Source organism: Aethalodelphis obliquidens, unplaced genomic scaffold, assembly GCF_003676395.1.
Source record: "Aethalodelphis obliquidens isolate GAN/ISIS:26980383/991018 unplaced genomic scaffold, ASM367639v1 scaffold31, whole genome shotgun sequence".
Classification (NCBI taxonomy): Eukaryota; Metazoa; Chordata; class Mammalia; order Artiodactyla; family Delphinidae; genus Aethalodelphis; species Aethalodelphis obliquidens.
The window spans coordinates 13,661,129-13,685,579 of NW_020837975.1; the positions used below are offsets into that span (position 1 = coordinate 13,661,129).

The 24,451-nt window shown below is 48.4% G+C and overlaps 1 protein-coding gene across 19 annotated transcripts in view; it reads right to left on the minus strand.

Moving 5' to 3' along the window:
* Positions 1–24,451, minus strand: part of TRERF1 (transcriptional regulating factor 1) — a 229,467-nt gene that overhangs the window by 136,495 nt on the left and 68,521 nt on the right. For 2 of the 19 annotated variants that reach the window (XM_027127248.1, XM_027127246.1), the window contains exon 3: positions 13,269–13,378. The exons of the other annotated variants lie outside the window; for them this stretch is intronic. The gene's annotated coding sequence lies outside the window, so the exon portion shown is untranslated. The remainder of the gene's footprint in view (positions 1–13,268; positions 13,379–24,451) is intronic. 19 annotated transcript variants of the gene reach the window in all.

Sequence of the window (24,451 nt, forward strand, 5' to 3'; positions counted from 1 at the left end):
TGCACTCTATAGCCCACGAGCCACAACTACTGAGCCTGCGTGCCACAACTACTGAAGCCCGCACGCCTAGAGCCCGTGCTCCGCAACAAGAGAAGCCACCACAATGAGAAGCCCGTGCCCCGCAATGAAGAGCAGCCCCCGCTCACCGCAACTAGAGAAAGCCAGCGTGCAGCAACGAAGACCCAACGCAGCCAAAAAATAATAATAATAATAATAAATTTTAAAAAAAGAAAGAAAGAAAACTAACCCAATCTAACCATCCTTAACACAAAGTGCCTGGATTTCAATTTGTGTTTCATCCTCCACCCGTCCCCCACCCCCACCTTTACTCTTCTTTTCTTTCCTTGAACAAATAGATACCGAGCACTTACTACGTGCCAGGCACATTCTGGTTGCTGGGGACACAGCAGCAAACAAAACAGACCATGTTTTGGTGTTTGTATTCTAAAGGGAGGAAACTAAGAGTTAATAAGTAAATGAATATATACCATGTAAGATGGTGACAAATGCTCTGGAGAAAAGATAAAGCAGGATAAGAGGGATAGAGAAGGGCAGAGAAGGAGAGCATTTTATCTAGGATGGCCAGGTAAGGACTCTCTGAAAAAGGTGAAGGAGTGAGCCACACAGATATCTAAGGGAAGATATTCCAGGCAAAAGGATCAGCAAGTGCAAAGGCCCTGAGGTAGGAATGTCCTAGTGTATTCAAGGAACAACCAGAAGTCTAGAGTGGCATGAATGAGGAAGAAAGTGGCAGGTTACAGAGGCAAGGGGTGGAGAGCCTGATCTGGCTGGCCCTGAAGCCACGATAAGGCCTTTGGTTTTTAACTCCAAGCGGGATGGGAGCATACAGGGCTCTGAGCAGGGGAATCACTGACCTGCCATAAGGTTTAGCAGGACTTGCCTGAAACTATTGTTACTAGGCCTGTGTTGGGGACCAGATTCAGGAACCAGGCCATAAGCCCAGTGTAGCTACTAAGCAGCACTGAGAAAAACACTTCCCTTCTGGCCTCCACATTCTCCTCTGTGAAATGTGAAGGTAAGACTAGATGATGTCTTGGGAATTCCCTGGCGGTCCAGTGGTTAGGACTCAGCGCTTTCACTTCCGGGGCCCGGGTTCGATCCCTAGTCGGGGAACTAAGATCTCGCATGCCATGCGGTGAATACAAATTTTAAAAAAAATTTTTTTTTTAATTAGAAAAAGAAGACTACATGATGCCTAATGATATTTCTTTCTACAATATTCTTATTTTCTGACCCTAAGATGGATTGCTCAAAGGGTCTAAAAGTCTCACCCTCTGACTCGGGAGAAGGCATAGAACAGCAGCCCAGTTTTAGAAGTCCCCAATCACTCCCCACTGCCTCCCCCGCCCCGAAACAAATTCTCGCCCTGCGAGAGGCACGGCTCACTAGGGAGAAAGGTCCAGCCCAGGAAGCAGCCACGTCAGCAACGTCCTCTAAAGATTACGAAGGGTGACCACTAAACATAGCACAGCCCCACACAATGTTTCAGGGGGGTGCTCCGCCAGCAGAGGCCGGTGAAAGTGGCTTCTGCAGTCAAATCAAAGGCCGCTGCTGAATCTGCTTCCACCCCAGGCTGCCGAAGTCTCTCCTATCTCCCCCACTTCCATCGTGCGTAAGAAAGAAAGTTATAGAGTTAAGACCTGCTCCATCCTATCCGTTTCCTTGAGAGTTCTGTCTGTCTCACATCATCAGACTGAAGGTCCTGAAAGCAAGACTCAGGTCTCCTCCATTGGGCTGAATTAGCAGACTTTGTCTCTCCCGCATCAGACGGAGAGCTCGCCTAGAATACCAACAACTTCACCCATCAATCGGACTGTGAATTCATCCTATGTCTCCTCCCTCAGCCTGGGGGTCCCATGAGAGCTGAGGCTCTATCTCCCCCAACAGATTGGGAGCACCTGATGTGAGGGGCTGTACCACCCCCATTGGATGGAAGCTCCTTGGAGACAGGGTTTACCTGCTCCTTTCCCTCACTGCATCCCATGAGGCTTCTGTATATTTAGTGATGTCTTAAAACAAGGTGCTGACTGAAGCCCTCAAGTTAAACCACCCACCCAGGGATGAGACCCTTGTGATCCCCGGCCATTAAATGATCCGTGAAAACTATCTGAATATGGACCTCCACATTGAATGAAAAGAAAACAAAATTAAAAGTTGGCTTCACCCAAACAACTTTTGGGTAGACTGTTTATAGGTTCCGGCCAAAGGCTGTCCCCATTTTATAAATACCCTTTCTGGTGACGGTGGTGGAGGCCAAGCTGAAATGCCCCTTGGGGACTGAGGGCAGGGAGCCCACCAGCCCAGGCCTGACCAAAGCCAAGTCCTATGTGGGAGGGCGGCCCATGGCCCAGATATGACCGTCCCCTCACCTTCCAACTTGGGCTTTTCCAAGGCAGTCACACCAAATGATGTGGTGGGAAATGGGAAACCAGAATCAGGAGAGTGGGATGAAGAGGAGACCCATCTCAGAGAGGCAGGCCCAGGGGAGATGGAGGAGGTCAGGGTGGGTGGGCGGAGCTGGGGACAGACAGTACAGGGCTGGTGCCTCCTGGGGGAAGCAGAGGCCACCCCAGACGCGGGGAAGGGCACTTCCGTACATGGGGACTCAGGGAAGCCCCCAGGCTCCCCCTGGAATCTAGAATGCTGGCTCATCTCAGCAAAGGGTTTCCACAGAACTGCAGAGGAGGGGCAAGAAAGCTGGAACTTCCTCGGGCTGAAACGATCGCTAGCACTTACAAGCACTGTGCTAAGTACTTTCCATATACTAACTCAGTTAATCTTCATAACTAGGCTAATACTACTCCCCTTTTACAGAGGTGGTGACTGAGGCCTGCCCAAAGTTATGCATAGGTGAGGAATAAAGATTTCAACTGGGTAGTCTGGCTCCCCACCCCACGATCTCAGCCACCTCCGTCTCTGAAAACAAAAAAAGGGGAAAATCCAAGGGTATTTCTGCTGCTTCCTCTGAACCTCTGGGGTTGAAGGCCACCCACAGCAGGCACCCTGCTTGGGAGACGGGGGTGCTGGAGACTCAAGCAGAGACCAGCGGGGTCCCAGCACCGTCTTCCCACTGTGCTCAGAGCCTGGATACCCAGAAAATGCCACCCTGCTGGGGCACTGTTGGCCCTCTCCTTTCGGGAGTCTCAGGTTAAGAAAATCCTACCCTTTCTGTATCTAGTGTGTGCACAGGGCAAAGAGCGAAAGCAGTAAGGAGGGGCAGGCGGCAGTGACAGGTCCCTGCTCCCACTGGAAGCCCACAGGGGACGCCCAGACTCAGCAAACATAGGATAGACTTCCTTTAAAACAGTACGCTAGTTACGTTTCCAAATAAAATTCTCAGTATATTTTTCTTCAACCTCCGTACCTTTTCAGGTGAAGTTCATCTAACTGTAATAAATCAGTGAGTTCAACTGTGACATTACAGAGTGTCCAAACTGTCTGAAAACTGAAGGAAATAGTGGATCTGTTGTGCTTCCCCCCCCCCCCCCCCCACCGCCCAGATTAACAACTGGACCCCATTGCTTTATATAAGGGTTTTTTATGTATTGACACTTGGCATTTGGGGCTGAAAATTCTTTATTGTGGGGCTGTCCTGCGCGTTGTAGGACGTTTAGCAGCATCCCTGGCTTCTACTCACCAGACGCCAGTGACATTCTCCTTCCCCTCCCCTGTGAATGTGACAACCAAAGATGTCTCCGGGTTTTGCCAAATGCCCTGGAGCTGGGGTGGGGGGGTGGGGGAGGGCTCACTCTAGGTTAAGAACCAACACTTTACATTTAGATAAACTTCAACTGAGGTTGAAATAAACATATTGAGCATCGAACGGAAAATGGAACTGACATACTACTTAAAAATAAGTGTATCCTATTTTTCCTGACTTCCCAGACACAATGTATTTGAAATTTTTCAGTGTGGCTGCCATCCTTCTTTCCTATGAACCTGCTAAATGCAAATACTCAGTGCCCCATCCCCATGCTCCGTTCCTCCTCCCAACCTCGGCTTCCCCAGTCTCGTTCACGTCCATCCCCCAAACCAATCCATCCTCACGTGTTCAACACACCAGCAGGCACTCACTGTCTGCCTGAGTCCGACTGCTGCCAGCTCTGAAGGAGCACAGCTGGGGTGAGACCAGAAACCACTAGGCTCAGGGACTCCAGCTGCCTCAGAGGCAGCAATGGCCACACCCAAGAAAATGGACCCATTTCATCATCCATCTCACTCTCCAAAGCCTCATTTGAACGCACGGTCTGCCTCAGCCTGCAGGACTGAGCTCTGCCAGATAGAAAGGGGCCAAAGAGATACCGAAGCTAATAGACTTGGGAAAGACCAAAAACCTGATAGGAAAATGGGTAAAGAATATGAATCGCAAGAAAAGGAAATACAAATGGATCTTACCCTTGTGAAAAAATGCTCAACCGCACTCATAAAAGAAATGCAAATTAAAACAAACTGCGCTACAAATTTTCAACTATCAGACTGGCAAAGATCAAAAAGTTTGATAACTCACTGTGTTGGCGAGGATGTCTCATTCATTGAGGGTGTAAATCGCTACAACCTCCTTGAAAGGATACTTGCAATGTCTACCAATACCAGTGATGTATATATGCTTTTACCAGCAATTCCGCTTCTAAGAATTTATTCTGCAGACATACTCCTACATGTGCAAAATGGTGTGTCTAAAAGGATACTCACTGCAGTGTGATTTGTAAGGACAAAAGCCTGGAAAGAGCCTCAATATCCACTGTCAGGGGATTCTTTAATAAATTATGGTTCATCCATGAAATGGAATGCTATGTAGCTGTAAGAAACAGTAAGGGCACTCTGTATGTCATGACACGGGATAATTTTCCATGTATACTGTTAGGTAAGTAAGGCACAGACGACATGAATAGTACGCCGGCAGTTGTTCAAAAATACTATGAGTTCATATATGCATTTATATGCATAGATTAACTTTGAAAAAGATAACCCGAGAGCTAATAACAGGAGTTACCTCTGGAGAGGGGAATTGGGAGACTGGGGCAAGGAGAGGAAGAATTACTATACACCACTTTTGACTCTTTGTGACCTCCAACTTTCATACCCTGTGCACACATTATTCAACAAACAAATAGGAAGAGATCATGAGTAACTGATCTAGCTCTACCATCATGAGGCACCTATACATGCAACAGATATTACAGGTCAGTCTCAATGATAAATTCTCTTCTGTTCCTCTAAGCACCCATATTTGTCAGTTCAAATGTCCCAGATTTTTTTGTTCAAAAGTAGGATGATCAGAAAGAGACTCACAGACGGAGAAAACAAATTTATGGTTACCAAAGGGGAAAGGTGGGAGGGGAGGGATAATTAGGAATTTGGGAGTAACATATACACACTACTATATATAAAATAGAAAAACAACAAGGACCTACTGTATAGCACAGGGAACTATACTCAATATTTTGTAATAACCTATATGGGAAAAGAATCTGAAAAAGAATATATATATATACACACATACATATATATGTATAACTGATTGCTGTACACCTGAAATTAACACAACATTGTAAATCAACTATACTTCAATTTAAAAAAAAAAAAAGTAAGGATTTGAGGAAAAAAAAAAAAGTAGGACAACCACCACATCCAAAACACGAAACTGGCTTCCCTCCTCAATTAGGTTTTGAAAGCATTCATCCTCAAAGCTGCCTTCCTTACCTGAAAAATGTACTGTCATTGACCACTGCTACCCTGAAATTCCATACGTAGGCAAGTGGAATCCTTCAGAAGGTGCACTGCAGTATCAACCGCTAGGGACCTGGGGGCACCCACATTTTTAATAGTGCTTCCAAGTGCTATCAGCTGGGACTGTGCATCACAAAGTGACTTGGACCCCGATTCCCACCAGCAGTGGCAGGTACCCGCAGAAGCCACCGAGAATCCTCCCAGCAGCTCTGCCTGCAGCAATATTTTAATGGCATATTACTCAAAGGTGCCACAGCCATCACTTTAACCCTGCCCCCCACCACTGCCACTTCATCATAAAACCCTTATATATTTTAAGCCATAAATCAGTATTCGTCAAGTTCTAAATTGGGTTACAGCAATATTTATTCATCGAAGGATAAATCTTCCCTGCACAGTCATAAAACTGCCTAATAATTTAATATGCTATCATTCTTACCTGAAACTTGTCAAAAAGTGGCCTGAAAGAGGCATGTGTTTTACAGTTGACTGCTGGTAAGTCTATAGTTTATTAAATAGTTCATATTTTTAATTCTCTGTGGGGGAGGGAGAAAATGGCACATGGGACACATCTTATGCAGAAAAGCAATTTGGAGACTCATTAACCTGTTTTAGGGTAGAGAAAAACAGATTCCCCGAAGAGGACCAAGGACTCATCCAATACAGCTTTAACATGGGTGGTAGAGATAGAAAAGAAAGAAAAATTCCAATTATAGCATTTTGTATGCGGCAGGGGAAAAACGCACTAAGTTAGAGAATTAATGTTGGGGGGACAGGTTCACGGAGCAGCAAGATAAGATGGAGAATTGTCAGAAGAAAAGTGTGGGGAAAAAATGACTCTAAGCTGCAAAATTATTACAGCTGGGTCAAGATGCCAATTCCTCGGGACTCTCTCAGATCTTGGGAGCAGTAAGCCTTCCAGACCTGGCGATTCCACTCCAGTAGAAGTGTGCACTTCCCACAGTCCAGGGCCAAGACACTGCTGTGTTGAGATGAATGGACAGCAACCAAGCCCCGAGATCGAGGTTTCTCAGCCTCGGCACTACTGACACTTTGGGCTGATGATTCTTTGTCCTGCGGGCTGTCCTGTGCAGCGTGGGATGTTCAGCAGCACCCCAGGCCTCTACCCTTTAGCCGCCAGTAAGACTCCCCCCTGCCCCCCAAACAGTTGTGACAACCAAAAATGTCTCCAGACATTTTCTTTCCTTTCTTTCTTTTTTTTCTTTTGGCCACCCTGTGGGGTCTTGCGGGATCTTAGGTCCCCCGACCAGGGATTGAACCCAGGCCACAGGGAACCACCAGGGAACTTCCGGACATTTTCAAATGTCCCCTGGGGGCAACACCACCCCTAACTGAGAACCAGTCTCCTAGATGCCTTAAGTCTAACCTGACAGAGGTGGGCTGGTGGAGTTAAAACCACTCCAACAAAAGTAAACCGTGTCCTTCGTGCTGCCTGTTCTATGAAGTTTGAAAATACAAATCTAAGGAAATGCAGAAGGTAGCACATCAGTGTTTAGTTCACACACTGTGAACCTTCTCTCTCTAGCAAAGTCCAAGCCTGCCTAAGGCCAAGGACCCCACAGACTGCGTTCCTTTCTCCTCCATCTGTTCTGCAGCCTCTCCCTCCCCCAGCCCACAACCAGCCTTCACCTTTTACTACTAACTTACCCCCCATTTCCTTTACGTTTTTCCACAACCTTGCGGTTTACTCTGGCACAAGAACACATTTCAGGCTGGCATTCACTGGTGGTTAATGGCAGAAAAGGTGGGTTTCTAAACCACAAGCACTCTTAATTCTAAACTGTTCAAATATATTCTCCCTGTTCACGGGCGAGCTGGGGAGGCAACCCCTCCCCAGTGCTGAACACTGAACTCCTTACAGAGCTTAAACAAATAATCAAAGATAGAGAACCACTTTTTAATTAAAAAAAAAAAAAAAAACCTATTCCCATGTTCACATTCCGGGCCACACTTCCCGCAAGAATTTTACAATCAACAGACCAAGATACTACATTTAATTTGCAAGATTCCACCGGGGAGCTGTCTGGCTCGTAGGGTATTAAAACCAACTGGGAGATAACAGAACATGGGCTGAACTCCAATACATGTTGAAAGATTCCGCTTTGATTTCATCATGGATTTTCTTTTAAAAAGTTAACTTTATTAAGGTTAACTTTATTAAGGAACAGGATGGGAAACATTAAAATGAAGCTGGACCGGAAGTTGAGAATGACTTTTCATCTGTTTATACTCTTCTTTCAGTTGGATGGTGCCCAACCCCCAGCGGCAGAAGAATGAGAAAGACTTGAGCAGGGTCCATCTACACGACCCTCCACTGACCACAGCCAAGTGGTACAGCTCTCAATCACACAAACCAACCTCTCTGCCTGTCTGATTCATAAAACACTAAAAACCCAGACTGCTGGGACTTCCCTGGTGGCGCAGTGGTTAAGAATCCGCCTGCCAATGCAGGGCACTCGGGTTTGAGCCCCGGTCCGGGAAGATCCCACATGCCGCAGAGCGACTAAGCCCGTGTGCCACAGCTACTGAGTCTGCGCTCTAGAGCCCGCGAGCCACACTACTGAGCCCGTGCGCCACAACTACGCGCCTAGAGCCCGTGCTCTAGGGCTCTCATTGCGCGCCTAAGCCTGCGCACCTAGAGCCCGTGCTCTGCAACAAGAGAAGGCACCGCAATGAGAAGCCCACGCACCGCAACGAAGAGTAGCCCCTGCTCGCCGCAACTAGAGAAAGCCCGCGTGCAGCAGTGAAGACCCAATGCAACCAAAAATAAATAAATAAATAAATTTATTTTTAAAAATAAATAAATAAATAAAATAAAAACCAGACTGCCACGAGAGCCCTACCTTCCTTCCTCAAGTCTCACCAACTTCAAAAATACCAGCTATTACCACCCCTCCTAGCACGCCTCTACACAGGTCAGTGGCATCACCAGAGTCAGAGACACCATAGGCTTGGGCTCTTCAGAAGGTGGCGACTCTGCTAGCAATTTGTTTAGGACTCTCCAAACAAGCCCATGAATGCCAAGTCTCCACTGGAGGCGATCCTGCTTGGGGTTTTAAAAAACTGTTTCAGCCCCATGTCCTATTCATTCCACTCACTGCGTACAAGTTCTCTGAATTAGCAGACCGTCCAGCTCACTATGCCTTCCATACCTCTAACTCCAACAAGACTGAAAAACAGACCAACAAAGCAGAAATGAAGCCACAAGAAAGTAAGAAAGTGCCCAAAATCATGTGAAAAGAGCCTGTACCACACAGCCCTTCCCTCAAGACTTGAGCTCAGACACTGAGAGCAGGCCTTACTACAATTTGATCACGGCAAAGCCAAAATGCCATAGACACTGAATAGAATTGGGGATAAGGGTACCTTAAAAAAGAAAAAAAAACTTCAGTTTTTCTTTGGAATAACCTTCACCCTGGCGCATTTCCAATGAAATACAGTTGCAACATGAACCTACAAGGCTGCGGAGGGTAGCAAGGTGTACCTGTATCCATGGCAATGCAGCCTATCCACCAACAAAGCTAGTGGAGTCAGGGTCAGGACGTCACCTGGATCAGCAAAATTCCCCCAAAGAGACATTCTATGGCCAGGCCACAGATCACACCCTAAACCCAGCCATTTCAGAAACCAGTTGCAGCGAACACAGAGGGCAACACGGGAGACACAAGCTCTGACCCAAGTGAACTTTGGGACAGGACACCTGCTTCATCATTTCGGGTCACTGAGCTTACTGTTCCCAGGCCTCCACTGCCCATCTGTACAGTAGAGTTCCCTCAGCATTAAATAAGATGATACCTATGACCTGGTATCCAAAACTGTGCCAAGAAAGTGGTGGCTTACCATTCCTGTTTCGTTATTTCATTATTAATATTACCCAGCCATCACTGAGAGCCTATACTATCTTCCCTCCCAAACTTATAGGCTTAGGAGGAGGGTAATTTGTGGAAAGGCAGGTGAAGCGTCTACAAACACACAACTCTTATCACACAGCACCATTATTGCTGGCTGCACCCCACTCAAAGCCCCGACGTAGCTAATTCAACCTGAGCTAACTGGGCTCCAATATCCAAACAGGGAATGCCTACCCGTAGCTTCCATCCTCAGGACTGTATTTGCTCTTCAGATGAAAAGCTATTTGTCTAAACTAACAATCGCTCTCTCCATCTGGCCAGCCAGCGATTTGCCCCTGTTCTGTCCCCGCCTGTGTGAAGTGTGCCCTCTCCAGCGGGAGGCATCCTAGGCAGTGGCAGCTTGACACGGTCTTGTTAAAGTCAACAGACGGGGCCCTCCCGATACCAGAAACAAACTACTGAATTTGCTTTCTCTCCTTCTTCAATCATCGGTAGAAAATAAGAAACTGAGGGGGAGGCAGAAAAAGAAAAACCATGGGGGCAGAATTCCACTTTCCCCACCGCGTCTTCAATCAAGGTCAAGAAGAGTCCTACAGAGGGAGGTCTAAAAGAAGAGCAATTTAAATAACTTGCCCCAGCCCTTAGTAAAGAAAAGTGGAGTGAAAGGATCAAACAGCCTCGAGAACACCAACCTGACATGAACTTCCATACCTTTTGCCAAGCACGGTGGGGAAAGGGTGGTTTGCATCTTCCCTAAACTTGTTTTACCCCCGCCATGTGCTCTCTCCTTAGGCCTCTCGAGAGGCTGAACCGTTTAAAACAAGAACTTCTACCTCAACCATTGAAGTGAACTATATGATTTTTAAAAGGGGGGGAAAAAAGGTCAACAGCATTCTGAGCACACATCACAAGCTCTGCTCTGCTCACTTCCCCACTTCCTGTTGCTACCTCACCCCGTCACATTTTAGTTTTGAAGCGTATGTGTTTGCTCTGGTATCACTGTAAAGTTTCGGTGGGAGGCCACCGGCGGTACCAGGATGAGGACAGTACAGTTCTGAGACACGAAATCCCAACCGACCAACGGTGAGGAAAGTACACCCAACTTCTCACCCCTGCCCACTAGCAGTGCACCCACTGCTAGGAAAGCACTTGTGGGCGAGTTTTACTTTGTGGGGAACGTTCTATGTGGGCAATGGTCACCTAACCACCAGCCAATACCAGGTGGCTTAGAACTGGGAACCATGCGGGAAAATACTGGGCACCCACAGACCAAGAAATGCCCTGGAGGAGCACGAGCCAACCCTGAAATCCCTCCCCAAACCCTGTGTTCCAAGGAGTGGTCGCCACCTGGGAAAGGAACTGAAAGACTGAAACGCTTTGGAAGTGGGACGCTGTCTAATCTCCGGCTTAGAAAAAGGGTCAGAGGGCTTCCCTGGTGGCGCAGTGGTTGAGAGTCTGCCTGCCGATGCAGGGGACACGGGTTCGTGCCCCGGTCCGGGAAGATCCCACATGCCGCAGAGCGGCTAGGCCCGTGAGCCATGGCCGCTGAGCCTGCGCGTCCGGAGCCTGTGCTCCGCAACGGGAGAGGCCACAACAGTGAGAGGCCTGCGTACCGCAAAAAAAAAAAAAAAAAAAGGGTCAGAGCAAAAAGAGACATTAAACCATTTGGCCAGGCACCCCCTGTTACAGAGGAAGAAACCAGACCAAGACCTGTCTCCCCCAGCTGACTTAATAACAGCAGAGCGGACCCTAGATCCCAGTTCTCCATCTCCCAGGGCAGGGATTTTCAATACCTTATCAAATGAACGTGGAGCAGATGCTGAATAAGTGTTGGCTCAGCCACAGTGGACACTGGCTTGTCCGTAACACGTGGGGGTGGGGACGGGAGGGCAGCCTAAAATACTTTTTGTCTCTTACATACCAGGAGGGCCCATCTTCTAGCAGCATGTTTTGGGAGGTACTGCAGCCCATCCTCGTAACCCACTCTGGCTCCTGAATGCCTGGGATTAGGGGTTGCCCTTCAGCAGGTCCCTAAACTAGCTTACTGCACCCATTTGCCACTATTCCCCAACCAGGAACAAAAAAAACCAAAATCTGGGAGATGGTGGTGTTGCACAAGGCACAGGACTGGGAATGGAACACTGGGCTTCATCCCTTGGTGAACACAAGGGTGGCCTCAGGGGAGCCATCCTACCCTCCATGCCTTCCTGGGTCTGTGTGTGCCATGAGAACACTGGCCTCCAAGAAGCCGCTAATCCCGTGGGTCTCTGATTCTAAACCCTTGTATCCTCTCCCACCCCCTGAGCCCCACAGAGCTCCTCCTCCCCCGCCTGCATTCACTGCTCTGCCCTCCTGCTGACTCCACCAGCCCAGCACATCCTGGGAGCCCTCAGAACGGAGATCAGTACACTGAAGGGTGCAATGCATATGTGTGCCTGATTTGAGCTGACCGTGTGCTCTCCATGTGCCTTCCTGTATCATCCCCATGGAGGAAGGCTTTGCTCCCAATCACCCAACCAACAACAAGGTGACGAGGGGCTACAGCACACAGGGTGCTCGGCTGGCTACAGGGTAGGCTGTGTTTCAAGGGCAGAGAGTCAGACATCCCCCAGCCCTGCCCCATCAGCCTCTATCTCCTTCCCCTGACTGATTTTCTTCAGAACCTTTGGGGACAGCTGACATTGTAGTATTTGTCAATTTCCATGGTGTAAATACTCTCAGTATGGCCAATCTCAAGCTACCAACATGAGGGCCAGCGGTCATAGAGTCGGGAAGAGATGGGCAGAATCAACTCTCAAGAGCTGGTGCAAGCCAGCTGCGGCACCGCTGGACCAGGCCCTGTGATTATTCTTCAAGGTCAAGCACCAAGTGATCTTCACTAACAACCAACATCTTTATGGAACTTCAGGTTACAAAGCGGATGTGAGGCCATGACTGTATTTCACCTTCATCCTCTGGTCAGAAAGGTCTTATCATCTTCATTTTGCAGATAAAGAAACAGAGGGTTTAAAAGCTCCCACATTTTTCAGGGGCACTCTGCTAGAGAATGACGTGGTCAGAGCTTGAACTGGGATCTTCTGGGGCAGTCGTGATCTCTCGTTGTTCCCGCTCCCCTAATAACCAGAGGGGAAATTAGTTGAAGGGTGAGCAGTATGTGGAGGACGGGGTGGAAATGCAGAAGAGGTACAGTGCTTACCCAGATGGCGAATTCACTACAAAGCCCAAAGATCTAGGGGAGCGTGGAAGGCGTGAAAACAAACTTGAAACTAATGAAACCGTTTTGTTCAGTGTGCTTCGCCAGAAAATTGCTTTCCTAAAACAGTGATGCAGTTATTAAAATCTGCATTCCCCAATTCACTGCACCATGAGGTGAAGGAGCAAAAGGAACGGAAAGCAATTTAAATGACGAACAATAGGGAGGCTGGTTGAATAAGTTATGGAATATCCGCATAGCGGAATGCTGCGCCTCCACCCAAAGCCGTGTTTTAAAAGAACAGTTTACAACTAGGAAACGCTCACAGAAAATTGTTTAAAAAGCATGTTACATAACAATATGTGCAATATGATTCCAGTTTTGTAAAAATGAACTAGCAGGAAGCACACCCTATGTATACAGGCACAGAAAAAAAAACTGGACGCACAGACCTTAGAATCCTCATGCTGGTTTCTCCCAGAAGGGTGGGATTATGGACGATTTTTATTTTCTTCTCTATGATTTTCTGTCTGCTCCCACTTTTCTATAACATGTTGCTTTTCTAACCAGAGACACAATAAATAGACCATATTTATACATCTGGATTTTCAAAGGTTGAGAAAATTAATTACAAAAATCAGTGAGGTGAACCCCAGGAAGGCAATCCTCTGGGGCAAAGGTCCAGATGTTTAGATCTCTAATATCCCCCCGAGGAGACAAGCCAGCTTCCCCCCAAACGCCAAGTCCTCTACAGACACACACACACACTCCAGCACATGCCTCCACACCACCCCCTCGCCCCTCCTTCAGGAGGCCATCCTCTCAACCTCACCCCCGATCCAGTCCCACCTTGCTGGGGGCAAAGCATGGAAAGCACAGCAGAGGATGGACAACCAGTAATAATTCACGAGTATCCTCCATGTGGCACGCAGCTATGTTGTGGCACAGTTTCCAACATGTGAACTCAGATACACGGCAATTCTAAAACATAGGTATTGATACCAACAATTTACCAAGAGGAAAGTCAAGTTTAGAAATTATAACCAGGGTCACGCAGCCAGCAAGTGCCCAGAATTGGGAACGAAACCCAAGTCTAACCAGAGTTCATCTATAGATGTTTAAGAGGCCCAACCACTGTCCCTGATCATCACGAAATGCAAAATAATAATATTCCAGTTCAACCTACTTTAATTTATACTCAGTCTGAAAGCAAAATGCACCACCAGTCCCGATTCGAGAATATAAAGATTTAATAATTTAAAAAAGAAAGAAAGAAAAGGAAAGGGGAAAAAAGACCCACAGCTCTGTGCTCATCCCTCATTCAGTGAAGTAAAAATAAAAATCGAACCTTCCCCCAACACATTGTGCTTTAATGAAAGCACCAAGCCAATCTTCTTCACTACCACCCACCCCAGCCCACTTCGTTTAAATTTAGGCAACCACCAGGCAAACTGTACCCAACTGCATTATCTGAAATGAAGTCATAAAAAGTCCTCCTCTGAAACACCAGCCCTTGTTCCAAGGAAAGCGGGGCAGGGCACATAGGGCCAGCATCCTGGGGGAGCCTGGGGCTGTGCCTCGGAGGACCCCTTCGAAAAGAGAGTTTCTGTGACCTGGTTCTCTGCGTGGAGCTGTGGGGCCTTGTGGCAGCAGCTTCCCCTCTCTGGGTCTCAGCCACCCCTCTACAAAGTCAGGGGTGGAATGACAAAAGGGATCTTGAAGGCCTATCTCAACGTACAGCTCTATCGTTCCTGGGACCCTGATGTGCAGAGGGTAGCCAAGGGGCAAGGCCCAGACACCCCACTTCCACAGAATGAATGAACGGCAACCCAAGCTGTGGCTGATCAGGGCGAAATGAGTCGGCCCGTCCTGGAGCTGCTGTAGCTCTTAAGCTCCAGCTTTGGAGTATTCAGTTCTCAGTAAATAAATATTTGGCAACAGGAGGGAGAGCGAGGGCTGAGCCTCCTGGATGGCTCTGGGGCTCGTCACCCTCTGTCCTGTCCAGGGGAAGGATTCTGCCCACCAGGACTCAACAAACTCGGTGTCCCTGATCCCTTCTCCCCACACTTGACTTTTTAAACGTGATTGCACCAGAGGAAAGCTAGCTAATGAAAAACTCCCCCCAGTTTTCTGGATGAATCTGAGGCTTTGGGGGCCTACAAGCCAGCTGGATTTTTCTTCCAGCAACCTAGTCCTTGGATTTCTTTTCCAAGTTTCCTTCCAGTGTTTCGTGAGGGCATCTAAGCCCTTACAGTAGGTCTGTATCCACTCCCTCAAGTGGAGACATGGGGCACCCTGGAAAAGGAGAATAAAATTAATATTCACAACTTGAGGAGAAGCATGGCCTTAACAGTAGCATAACTCACAGCTCCATACGGGAGACACCATTAAACAACTTTGTGCCCGATGGGACCCACGGATTGGCTGCACTGTCTCACCAACCTGGGGCTCCAATCTCTACAGTCAGTGGACAGCAATCCAGAGCTGATCAATGGCCCCCCACACACTCCATTTCAGTCCTCCTCAAGCCCTGCCCCCATTCACACCTGGAACCTTCCAAGCAGGTTGTTCCCAGTTCCTCATGGCTGAGCCACGCTCTAACGACTCCATCAGAAATCCAGGGGAAGAACAGAAAGCATCAGAGAAAGATTTAGAGAAAGAGGAGAGCAACCAGCGGCCCAAGTGCTCTGAAGCTCTCAGATGTTGACGTTACTGTCCAGTTTCAGGAGCTGGGAGGTAAGCCTCCCAGACCTCTCCCCTGACCCTGACATTGACGGAACTGAGGACCCCGAGCCTGGGCCCCCAACTCTCCCACCTCAGCCAGACATCCAAAAGCAGTACTTTCAAGGTGAATAAAATTGGGATATACATATTATAGTACTTTACACAGTGCTAAGTTTACCCAGCCCACCTCCCCAGGAGGGGGAAATGACAGAGAATAATAAATAGTTTTGATTGTAGGTTAAAGCACGGCTGATGCATACAGTAGTAAAAAATGATGAATCCTAGGATCAGACCTGGATTCAAATCTAAGCCATTTCACTTACAAACTGGGTAACCTCAAGCAAGTTACTCAACCCCTCTGAGCTTCCTAGTCTGTGAAATGAGTATGACAGGAGAGAGTATATATAACTTGGGACTTACTCATTGAACCCCAAGTTGTTTTCCTCAGCGGGCTGGGATGAAAGGAGGAGAATCATGAGTCCCTGAAGAACCAGAAGGACCCAGGCTCCAGAAGCAGACTAAGAGCAACACACAGGTGCATCGGTCCACGCACCTCCCAACCCCCGCAATACACACAGCAGGAGGTGTAGCCCTCACTCACAAACCCCTTGGGCCGCCCTTGCAGACCAGGAACACTGCAGAAATGCTCTAGACATCTGGTTTTCAAATTTTTTTTAGCAGCAGAATCCCAGACCCCAATATAGAGAACAGAGATAAAAAGCAAGATGCTCTTGGAGAAGCGGATTCTAAGATTAACTGCTCTGCAGCCCTGAAAGAATCTTGCAAACTAAAACTGCACTGTACTGGAGAAGCGGGGTGGGGGGGGGGCGGTGGAAAGAAGGAGAGGAAGGAGGCAGAGGGAGTCATCGGTGGAGAGTGGCGACAAGAAATTAGCTGTATTAACAGGACTGGGATCTCATGGGGACAGCACCTTCCTCTTGTGACAAAACTGACAGCCTCAGGCACCTTCCTCAGACAGTATTTACGGCACAAACCCCTAGTTAGAGGGATCAGGACAGAGGACCATTGAGATATACTCTAGAATTACAATATTTTTTCAATTACTAAATATTTACTAAGATTCAAGCACCCACCCTGCCCCCAATGACTATCACCTACCTTACACTCCCACCCCCCGCCATGTCTCGAGACATCCCTTGGAAAATTGGGTCCAACGCCCAGTCTACCGCCTCTGCCCCAGGAAGTCCACCTCGTACTGAGTTGCTGCACCTCAACCCCCTCACTCTCCTTGTTTCTCTCTTAGATTTCATGGGACAGCGTTGTCTGTCCAATAAAAACAGCATCCCACCTGGCCGATTCTGCCAGGTCAAATGCTTGTATCCATTAACAACCCATTCAAGCACAGAATGTGACTTGTCATCTTGGGTAGGTGAGAGGCCTGAAGATACCTGCTCATAAAAAGGAATATAAATGGCGATTGTCTGAAACACCAGCCAAACTGCAGCATCACAAGAGAATGGCACCACAGAGGGTCCTCCAGAAAGCATGACTGACGCAGAAATATTCCTTCCACTAACCACAGGAAGTTTGAATGACGTGAGTTAAGACGACAAAATATTTTCGCAAGCATTCCCACGGGCCACTCTACTTTGCAACCTGAATCCCGCTGTTTGGGAATGACTGTTTAGCATTAGCGACTTCCCAGGAGAAGGTGATAAGGCAGTACTATGGGAAGAGTAGGGGCCCTGGAGTCAGAGAGTTCTGAGTTCAAATCTCAGCTCTAGCCCTTGCAAGCTACGTGCCCCTGATTAGATGATGTATGTCAATTGGATAAATGTAAGTAAAACACTCAATAAATACTAGCCCTCTCCTAATGCCAACCTTCCACCTCCAGTCCTAATCCCAAAGTGAAGGAGGCCCAAGCAATTGTGCAAAACCATTATTAGGCAAGTACCACTTAAACCCAGGACCGGATCACCTCTGTATTTGTGCAGTGTGGTATTAAGGAAACGAGAGTGTGGCCATAGCATCATGCCTTTGGTCCTTACTTCTCCAAGTCTGCCCAGCACCAAAATTCTATTCATCCTTCGAAACTCAGCTCCAGCGCCACCTTTGCATCTCTCGGCAAAACTTAACCCCTCTTCCACTACTCCATTTGGCTTGATACTTATAGTACTTACTCTGTTGTGCCTGGTATTACAGTTATGGTTCTGTGCCCCAACTCCAAAGAAAAGGCTCTTCAGAAGTGGAGGTTTGACTCTCTCATCCCTCCAACCTTCCAGGACTGGCACATTGCCTCATGCAGAGCAGGTCGAAAAATATTTTGATGGATAGATGGATGGATGGATGGATGGGGAAGGAATCCATTGAAGATTGTCCGGATACCATATAAATGCATGATCCTAACAATTCTTTAGTGAGAGCTCACATTCAGTAAGCCAATGAAACCACAGGAGGGAGGGCTGAGGACACACACTGACAAGGAGAATATCTCGCATCTAATACCAGTGCTCTGGGCAGAAGCATAAGCACCGGCCTGGAACCTAAGCGGTGCAGCCCCGATTCTAGCCCTACTCCAGTGTGGCCTACAATCCACTCCCAGCCTCTCCGTGGGCCTCAGCTTCTCCATGTCAACTACTGCCTGCTCCCTCATCAGACACATGGAGAGGCTCAACCAGATGGTGGGAAGAAGGTGCCGTGGAGGCTAAGTGCTGTGTATTCCCCAGGGTCTGGTTTTATTTTCTAAATGGTTTTGGTTTGTATAGTATGTTGTTTGTGACTTTTCTAAAAGAAAAGTCCAGAGGAAGAGAAATGAAACAGCATGTACAGAATTTTTAAAAATAAAACAAAAATCAAGAGGAAGTGGGTCCCTCTCAGGTTTCTCATTAAACCAAGAGTCAAATTTTACTAATCAGCTTATGTTATGGTTTCCATTACAGCGGAGAGCGTATTAAACCTAAAACGATCAAAGAGAAGGTATAGGCCCCACTGCAACTAGATTCCACATCCAGACCTCCCCTGACAGTGAGGTCTTACCTTTCCCAATTACCAGCTGGGGCCTCTGGGTACCTCAGTACCTCAGGTACCTGCTTGCATGAAAAGAAGGGAAGAAGCACTGCTGAATGGAAGCCGATCCCCAAATGTCAATGCTCAACCAGAAAAGGACCCACACCTTCTGAGTGGCTGCAGCGCTGGGTGCCCGGGAAATGCAAACCTGAATTATACCAGAAACACCGGGACAAGAGAGCTCTTCCAGATGGAAGGCTTTAGAAAAGTAATGTGCATTGCTGTAGACAGTGCCAGGCCTAATGCTGACTGGAAGTAACCAGAAATTGACAATGGGGTCAGAGGGGGAGTGGGGGGAAGAAGAGAGCTCCAGGGGTTGCTGAGACCAGAGCCACGGAGTTCCAGACACATGCAGTAGAACTCAGGGCAACGAGAACAGTAGCCAGCTTCTGTGTCCTGATTCCCATCCCTGGTGGTCAGATACTCTGCAGTGTGGCAGTGAGTGGAGAAAGCCAGTGTTGGTGACCACCGTTTATTACACTCTTTCAGTTCTCCAAGCAGGTAACACAGGACCCAGGGTGGATGGGAATTCCGCTGTTAAGAGCCTTCTAGCATTTTAGGAGTCAGGGTGATGCTGCAGAAGAAACACTGTCTTTGGACTCAGAATGGCATTAGAATCCTGATAATTACATACAAAAGGTCACTCAACCTCTCTGACCCACCCGACATGAGTGGGCTTCCCTCCTCCCACTGGACCCAGTTATGACGAAACAGAGGTCACAGGACCCGCATCTTTAATGCAGAGAAAAATACTCCTGGTCCCAGCCGTGGACTGTCCCCCTTGTCCCAGCCAGCCGCCTCAGAGATGCCACATCATCACTACACCAGGAACAACCAAGCAAAGGGATTTGTGAATCAACGTGATACAACCCAAGTGCCGGCTACACAACCCAGCACACAAACACACACAGAGAAGAAAGAATAACAAATTATAACCACCCTCTTGCTGCAGGGGTGGGAGCAGCACTTTCACCCTGTCTGAATTTTTTTCTCGTTGTGCGGGGCTTTCATCTGGCCCTTCATTCATTCACTCCCTCTCTCAACACTGGCTTATTGAGGGCATGTCCTAGGGATATGCCGCTGCAAACAAGACACAAAGCCTCCCTTACCGCAAGGACTGTACCATGGGAGAGGGCAGTAGACACCGGGCTAAAAGAGGCAACCCTATCACAGTGAGACTGGCAAATTCAGGAAGAAAGTGTGCTCTGCTCTAAGTGAAGAATCTTCCCCTCCAGAAGCTGGGGAGGGGAGAAGGGAGGGACTCAGGAGACACCACCAACGAGGAAGGAGGCGGAAGCCAAGCACAGCCCCTTTATCCTTCACCACAGATAATGTCCAGCTACAGCTACCACTATCCTGAATGTCCCCAAGTTCTCATTTCAAACAGTCCATCACCACTGTCCCCATAAACCTCAGCTCTTCCCGAATTTCAGAATCCAAAACAGATGTCCTCGACAGCCTCTTGCTTCCAGGGGAGGCACAAAAGTCTCTGGGAGACCCCGGGGTCTGACTGGGGCCTTGGGACCACCTCCTCTGACTGGCCAGAGTAAGGTGGGAGGGTGTGAACTACACGGCAGGGGCTCATGGCCATCCTCTAAATACAGCCGGGAAGCATGGTCTGACCAATCACAGGAGAAGCCCAAGAGGAGGGGACGGGCCCTGGAGGATGGGAAAGGGGGTATTCCACACGGGCCAACAGCAAATCCAAGGTGGAGAGGCAGAAACATGTCAAATGAACACAGAGGCCAACCTAAGATACTAAATTAATTACCACCAAAAACCAGGGAGTTGACCACTGCTTACCTAGAAGGAACACCTTAACTCCCCTCTTCTCACCAAAAGGCTCCCTCCACCATCCACGCTCTCAAAATAAGAGACTCACAGCACTTCTCGTAATTACAATGATCATTTTTTGAGCCCTACAATGTACCAGGCCTGTATTAGGTGCCTTAAATATCTCATCGAATCCTTAAAACCACCTGATTGAGAAAAGGGTCAGTATGCCCATTTTACAGAGGACGAAATTGAGGCTGAGAGGTTACATAACTTGCGCAAGGCCCCATGGCACAGATCTCCACACAGACACGCACAAAAAGGCTGTATCTGTTCAATCAGATTTGAAATTCCATGACAGCCCCAGGCCCTGGCCACACAGCTCGCTTGCAGGGAAGCTGGTTCCTAGCATGGAGCCAGGCACGTACAGGGCACTCTGTGGGTGCCTTCCCAGCCACTCACCGCTCCCCACACCCTGCCCCACCCAGCCCCACCTGCAAGAGGGAACACGCTGCGCCTGCCAGTCTTTTCGGTTCTTCACAACCAAGTTCATCCTCAAAGACTGAAATTCCCAAGCCCTGTCTACCACTGGAGACCAAATGGAATTTCACAGGTTCATCTCTTGAAAGGAAAAGAAAACCATCACCTGCAGGCAAAGAAGAGCCAAAGACAGTTCTACTTAAAAGGAAAAAAAAAAAGTTCTTAGGCTTTGAACCACTGCTCTCAGTGGCCGATAATCAAGAAACGGGAGTAGGTCGCTTTAAAAATAAATTAATATTCCACGTAAAACCAAAACCAGACAGAAGCATAAACCTCTAGCTTAGAAGCAAGCAGACGCAAACTTGCACAGACTTATTTAAGTGACTGCAAAACTACGCCTACAGATCAAAATAAAAGTCCAGCAGGAAATCTGGGAAGCAGGAAGCTAAGAGGGCTACAGATCCGCACCCAAGATCTCCCTACCACTTCTCCCTCTTGAGATGCTCGTGGCTGGGGTGCCTGATCGCAGAAGGCACTGTCACTCCAGACTGGCATATGTCTGCCGGGCATCTGAAAGCTTTACAGTAAATGGTGACTCATCTATTGCAGCCACCATAGGTACCGCTAATGTAAAAAGCCAGAGTTTGTTCCATCCACATGAAAGAGAAACGCCGGGTACAGGGCTGTGAGCCTGACTCAAACTGTGACCCCCGTTCACTGTCACTCGTCAGCATTTAGCTGAAACTCAAACTGTAATTACCCAGCTCTTGGAGACCGAGAGCAGAAGGAAGGGGGGCTTCTAAGAGGGTCACATCCATAAACACAGCAGAGTCCCTTCTCATCAAGCTACGTCTCCTCATGCAATCACTTATTCAACAACTATTTTATACAGCACCTACCAAGTCAGACACTGGACCAAGTGCCAGATACACAAGGTGAATTAAAAAAACACGGCAACCACCCTCAAGGAGACCCTAAGTTCCCCACTAGCTGCTTTACATACTTTTTCTCATTTAATTTATTAAATTCTCATTTAATAGCTCCATCTGACAGATGCGGAAACTGAGGCTGAGGTCACATGGTTGGTTAAGCGGAGCCAGGACTCAAATCCACTTCTAGGGCACTCTGGGGCTGGGCTCTCAAATGCCAACTTACCTTGCAGTGAGGAGGGACACCTAAGGCCTGGTCCCTGTCCCAAGGAGCTCAAGCCTGGTGGAGGACATGCGCAATGAAGGGAGTGTTGGGGTGTTCGCAGAGGGGGGAGTTCATGAGACGGAGACAATGAACCTGAGCTAGGGTTGGCTCGGGACATCTTCCCGAAAGGAGGCCATGGTGGTGGGAGGTGGGAATAAGGCCAAAAAAGCAGGAAGAGGCGAGGCCTATACTGTGTTGAATGGTGCCCCCGCCCCCGAAATTCATGACCACCGGCAACCTCAGAATATGATCTGATCAGGAAATAGGGTCTTTGCAGATTTAACTGTTAAGATGAGGTCACAGTCATCTTAAACCTACCCTAATCCAATGACCAGTGCCCTTATAAGGAGAGAAAACAAAGACCCAGACACACATAGGGCCATGTGATGACGGAGGCAGGGATTGGAGTGATGCAGCTATAGGTCAAGGAACGCCAAGGGTTGATGGGAGCCACCAGAAGCTAGGAGAGAGGCGTGAAACAGATTCTCCCGCAGGGCCTCTGGAGGGAACCAACCCTGCCGACACCTTGATATTAAACTTCTGGCCTCCAGAACTCCAGAGAATACATTTCTGTTGTTTTAAGTCCCCCAGCTTTCAGTACGTTGTCACAGCAGCCCTGGGAGGTTACTACAAGGTCTGCTCTGGACAGGACCTACACATTGGGTTAAGGAGTTTGGACTCCCTGCTGCAGGCCATGGGGCGGATTTTAAGCAGCAGAGAGGGGGTGCATGTAGGGGGGTGTTCTATAAAAACCAGTCTGGAGCTTATACCCTTCCAACCTGCGGCCTCCAGTCCTATCCCTTTAGTGTCCTCCAGGACTCCACCGCCCATCTGCCCACACTCTGCTTGCTGGGCTCATCCACACCTGGGGCTTCAAGAGTCTGTCTGCAAATGGCGCCCACCTTCAGTCAGAACATTGCTCTGACCAGACGCCTCCACCTTCTGTTCTCACAGGTTCTCAAACTCAACATGTCCCACGTCAGCTCTGCATCTTTCCCTTCCACCTTGCTTCTGCTGGGTTCCTCTCAGTCACTGCCCTAAAACTGGGGCTCCCCCTAGACTCCCCTGCTCTCCTCCACAACCAGGGAGTCACCAACTGGCTGTCCATCCCACACCCTCTTTTCCACCCCGTGACAGGAGCACAGGCGCACCTCCTCTCCCTCCTGGATTTCTCTGTGGCTGCATCATGGGTTTCCATCCCCCTAAGGGGACTCCCCTTTCCTTTCCACCCTCCACCCCAATCCAGCTGTCCCGAATACCACAGCCAAGGCTAACCCCAAGAAGCTCAGCTCTCAGAACACCTGACCTCTGGCCCCCCGGCCCCCAGCCTGGAGGCCTCCGGCTAATCCACGGGCCTCTAGTCGGTCAGGGGCCCCACCCAGCCTCATTTCCCTGTCCTCCCAGCCCAGCAATCCACTCTCCTCCCTCCTCTTGATCCCACTCTCTAACTGCTCTCCCTGCCAACTCCTCCTTCCTGTCCTGGCTAAGCAACCACAGAACCGAAGGCCCCAAGAAGTCAAGGCCTAGGACGGCCTGCTTTCTCATACTAGGAAACGCTCACACCAAGTCTGCTTTGGATTCATCCAAAGTGGAGGTAGGTTCACACTTGCAATGCTCAGCAAACTCCTCTTGCTACCGGCACAAACACAGAGATATGGAGTTGTCCCTAAAGCATTTACATATTTAATCAAGGCTGTTATATACCCATCCCCCAGGCTAAAGCCAGCAAACAGGTTCCCTTCCCAGGGGGCTGGAGAGAGTCTGAGGCTGCAGACGGGGTGACGGCAGCCACCACTTGCAGCTGTGCTCAGGAGCTTTGGGTATTATCTTATTTAATCTTTACAATCACCCTCCAATTAATTGCTGTTATCACTGTCATGTAACCACAGAAGAGTGAGCACTGAGGGGTTAAATACCTTGACTCAAAGTTAAATCTGGAGGGGGAAAAGGCAGCAATAACGGACACCCCCTGCCCCCGCCCAGTATGTCCCAGTTCACTGACTAGGAAGGGGCAGGGCACTGGGCTCACTAGGGCCCTAAGATACCAGGTCCTGCACCCAGTGCCCATCGGATGTTTGCTCAGAGATTGAGACAGAGTTTGGACCCCCTCCTGTGGACTCTATAAGCCTCTGTTTCCTTATCTGAGAAACAAGAATAATTAACCACCCCCCAAAGAATTACTGGCAGGATTTAAATGCGATAATGTATGTAAATTACAGAACAAAGTGTCTGGCACATAGAAGGTGTTTAATAAAGGTTAGTTGCTTTAAACTGAAAATAAATAGGGGCAGAGAGAGAGAAGCATCTACCTGCCCATGTGAAGTAAAAAGTTACTGACCCACTAGGCATCAAAGCCAACTATTTGTTTCCAAGAGGCACCAATCCTTCATAATTACAAAAAAATGAAATAAAATAATAATAACAATCATCATCATCA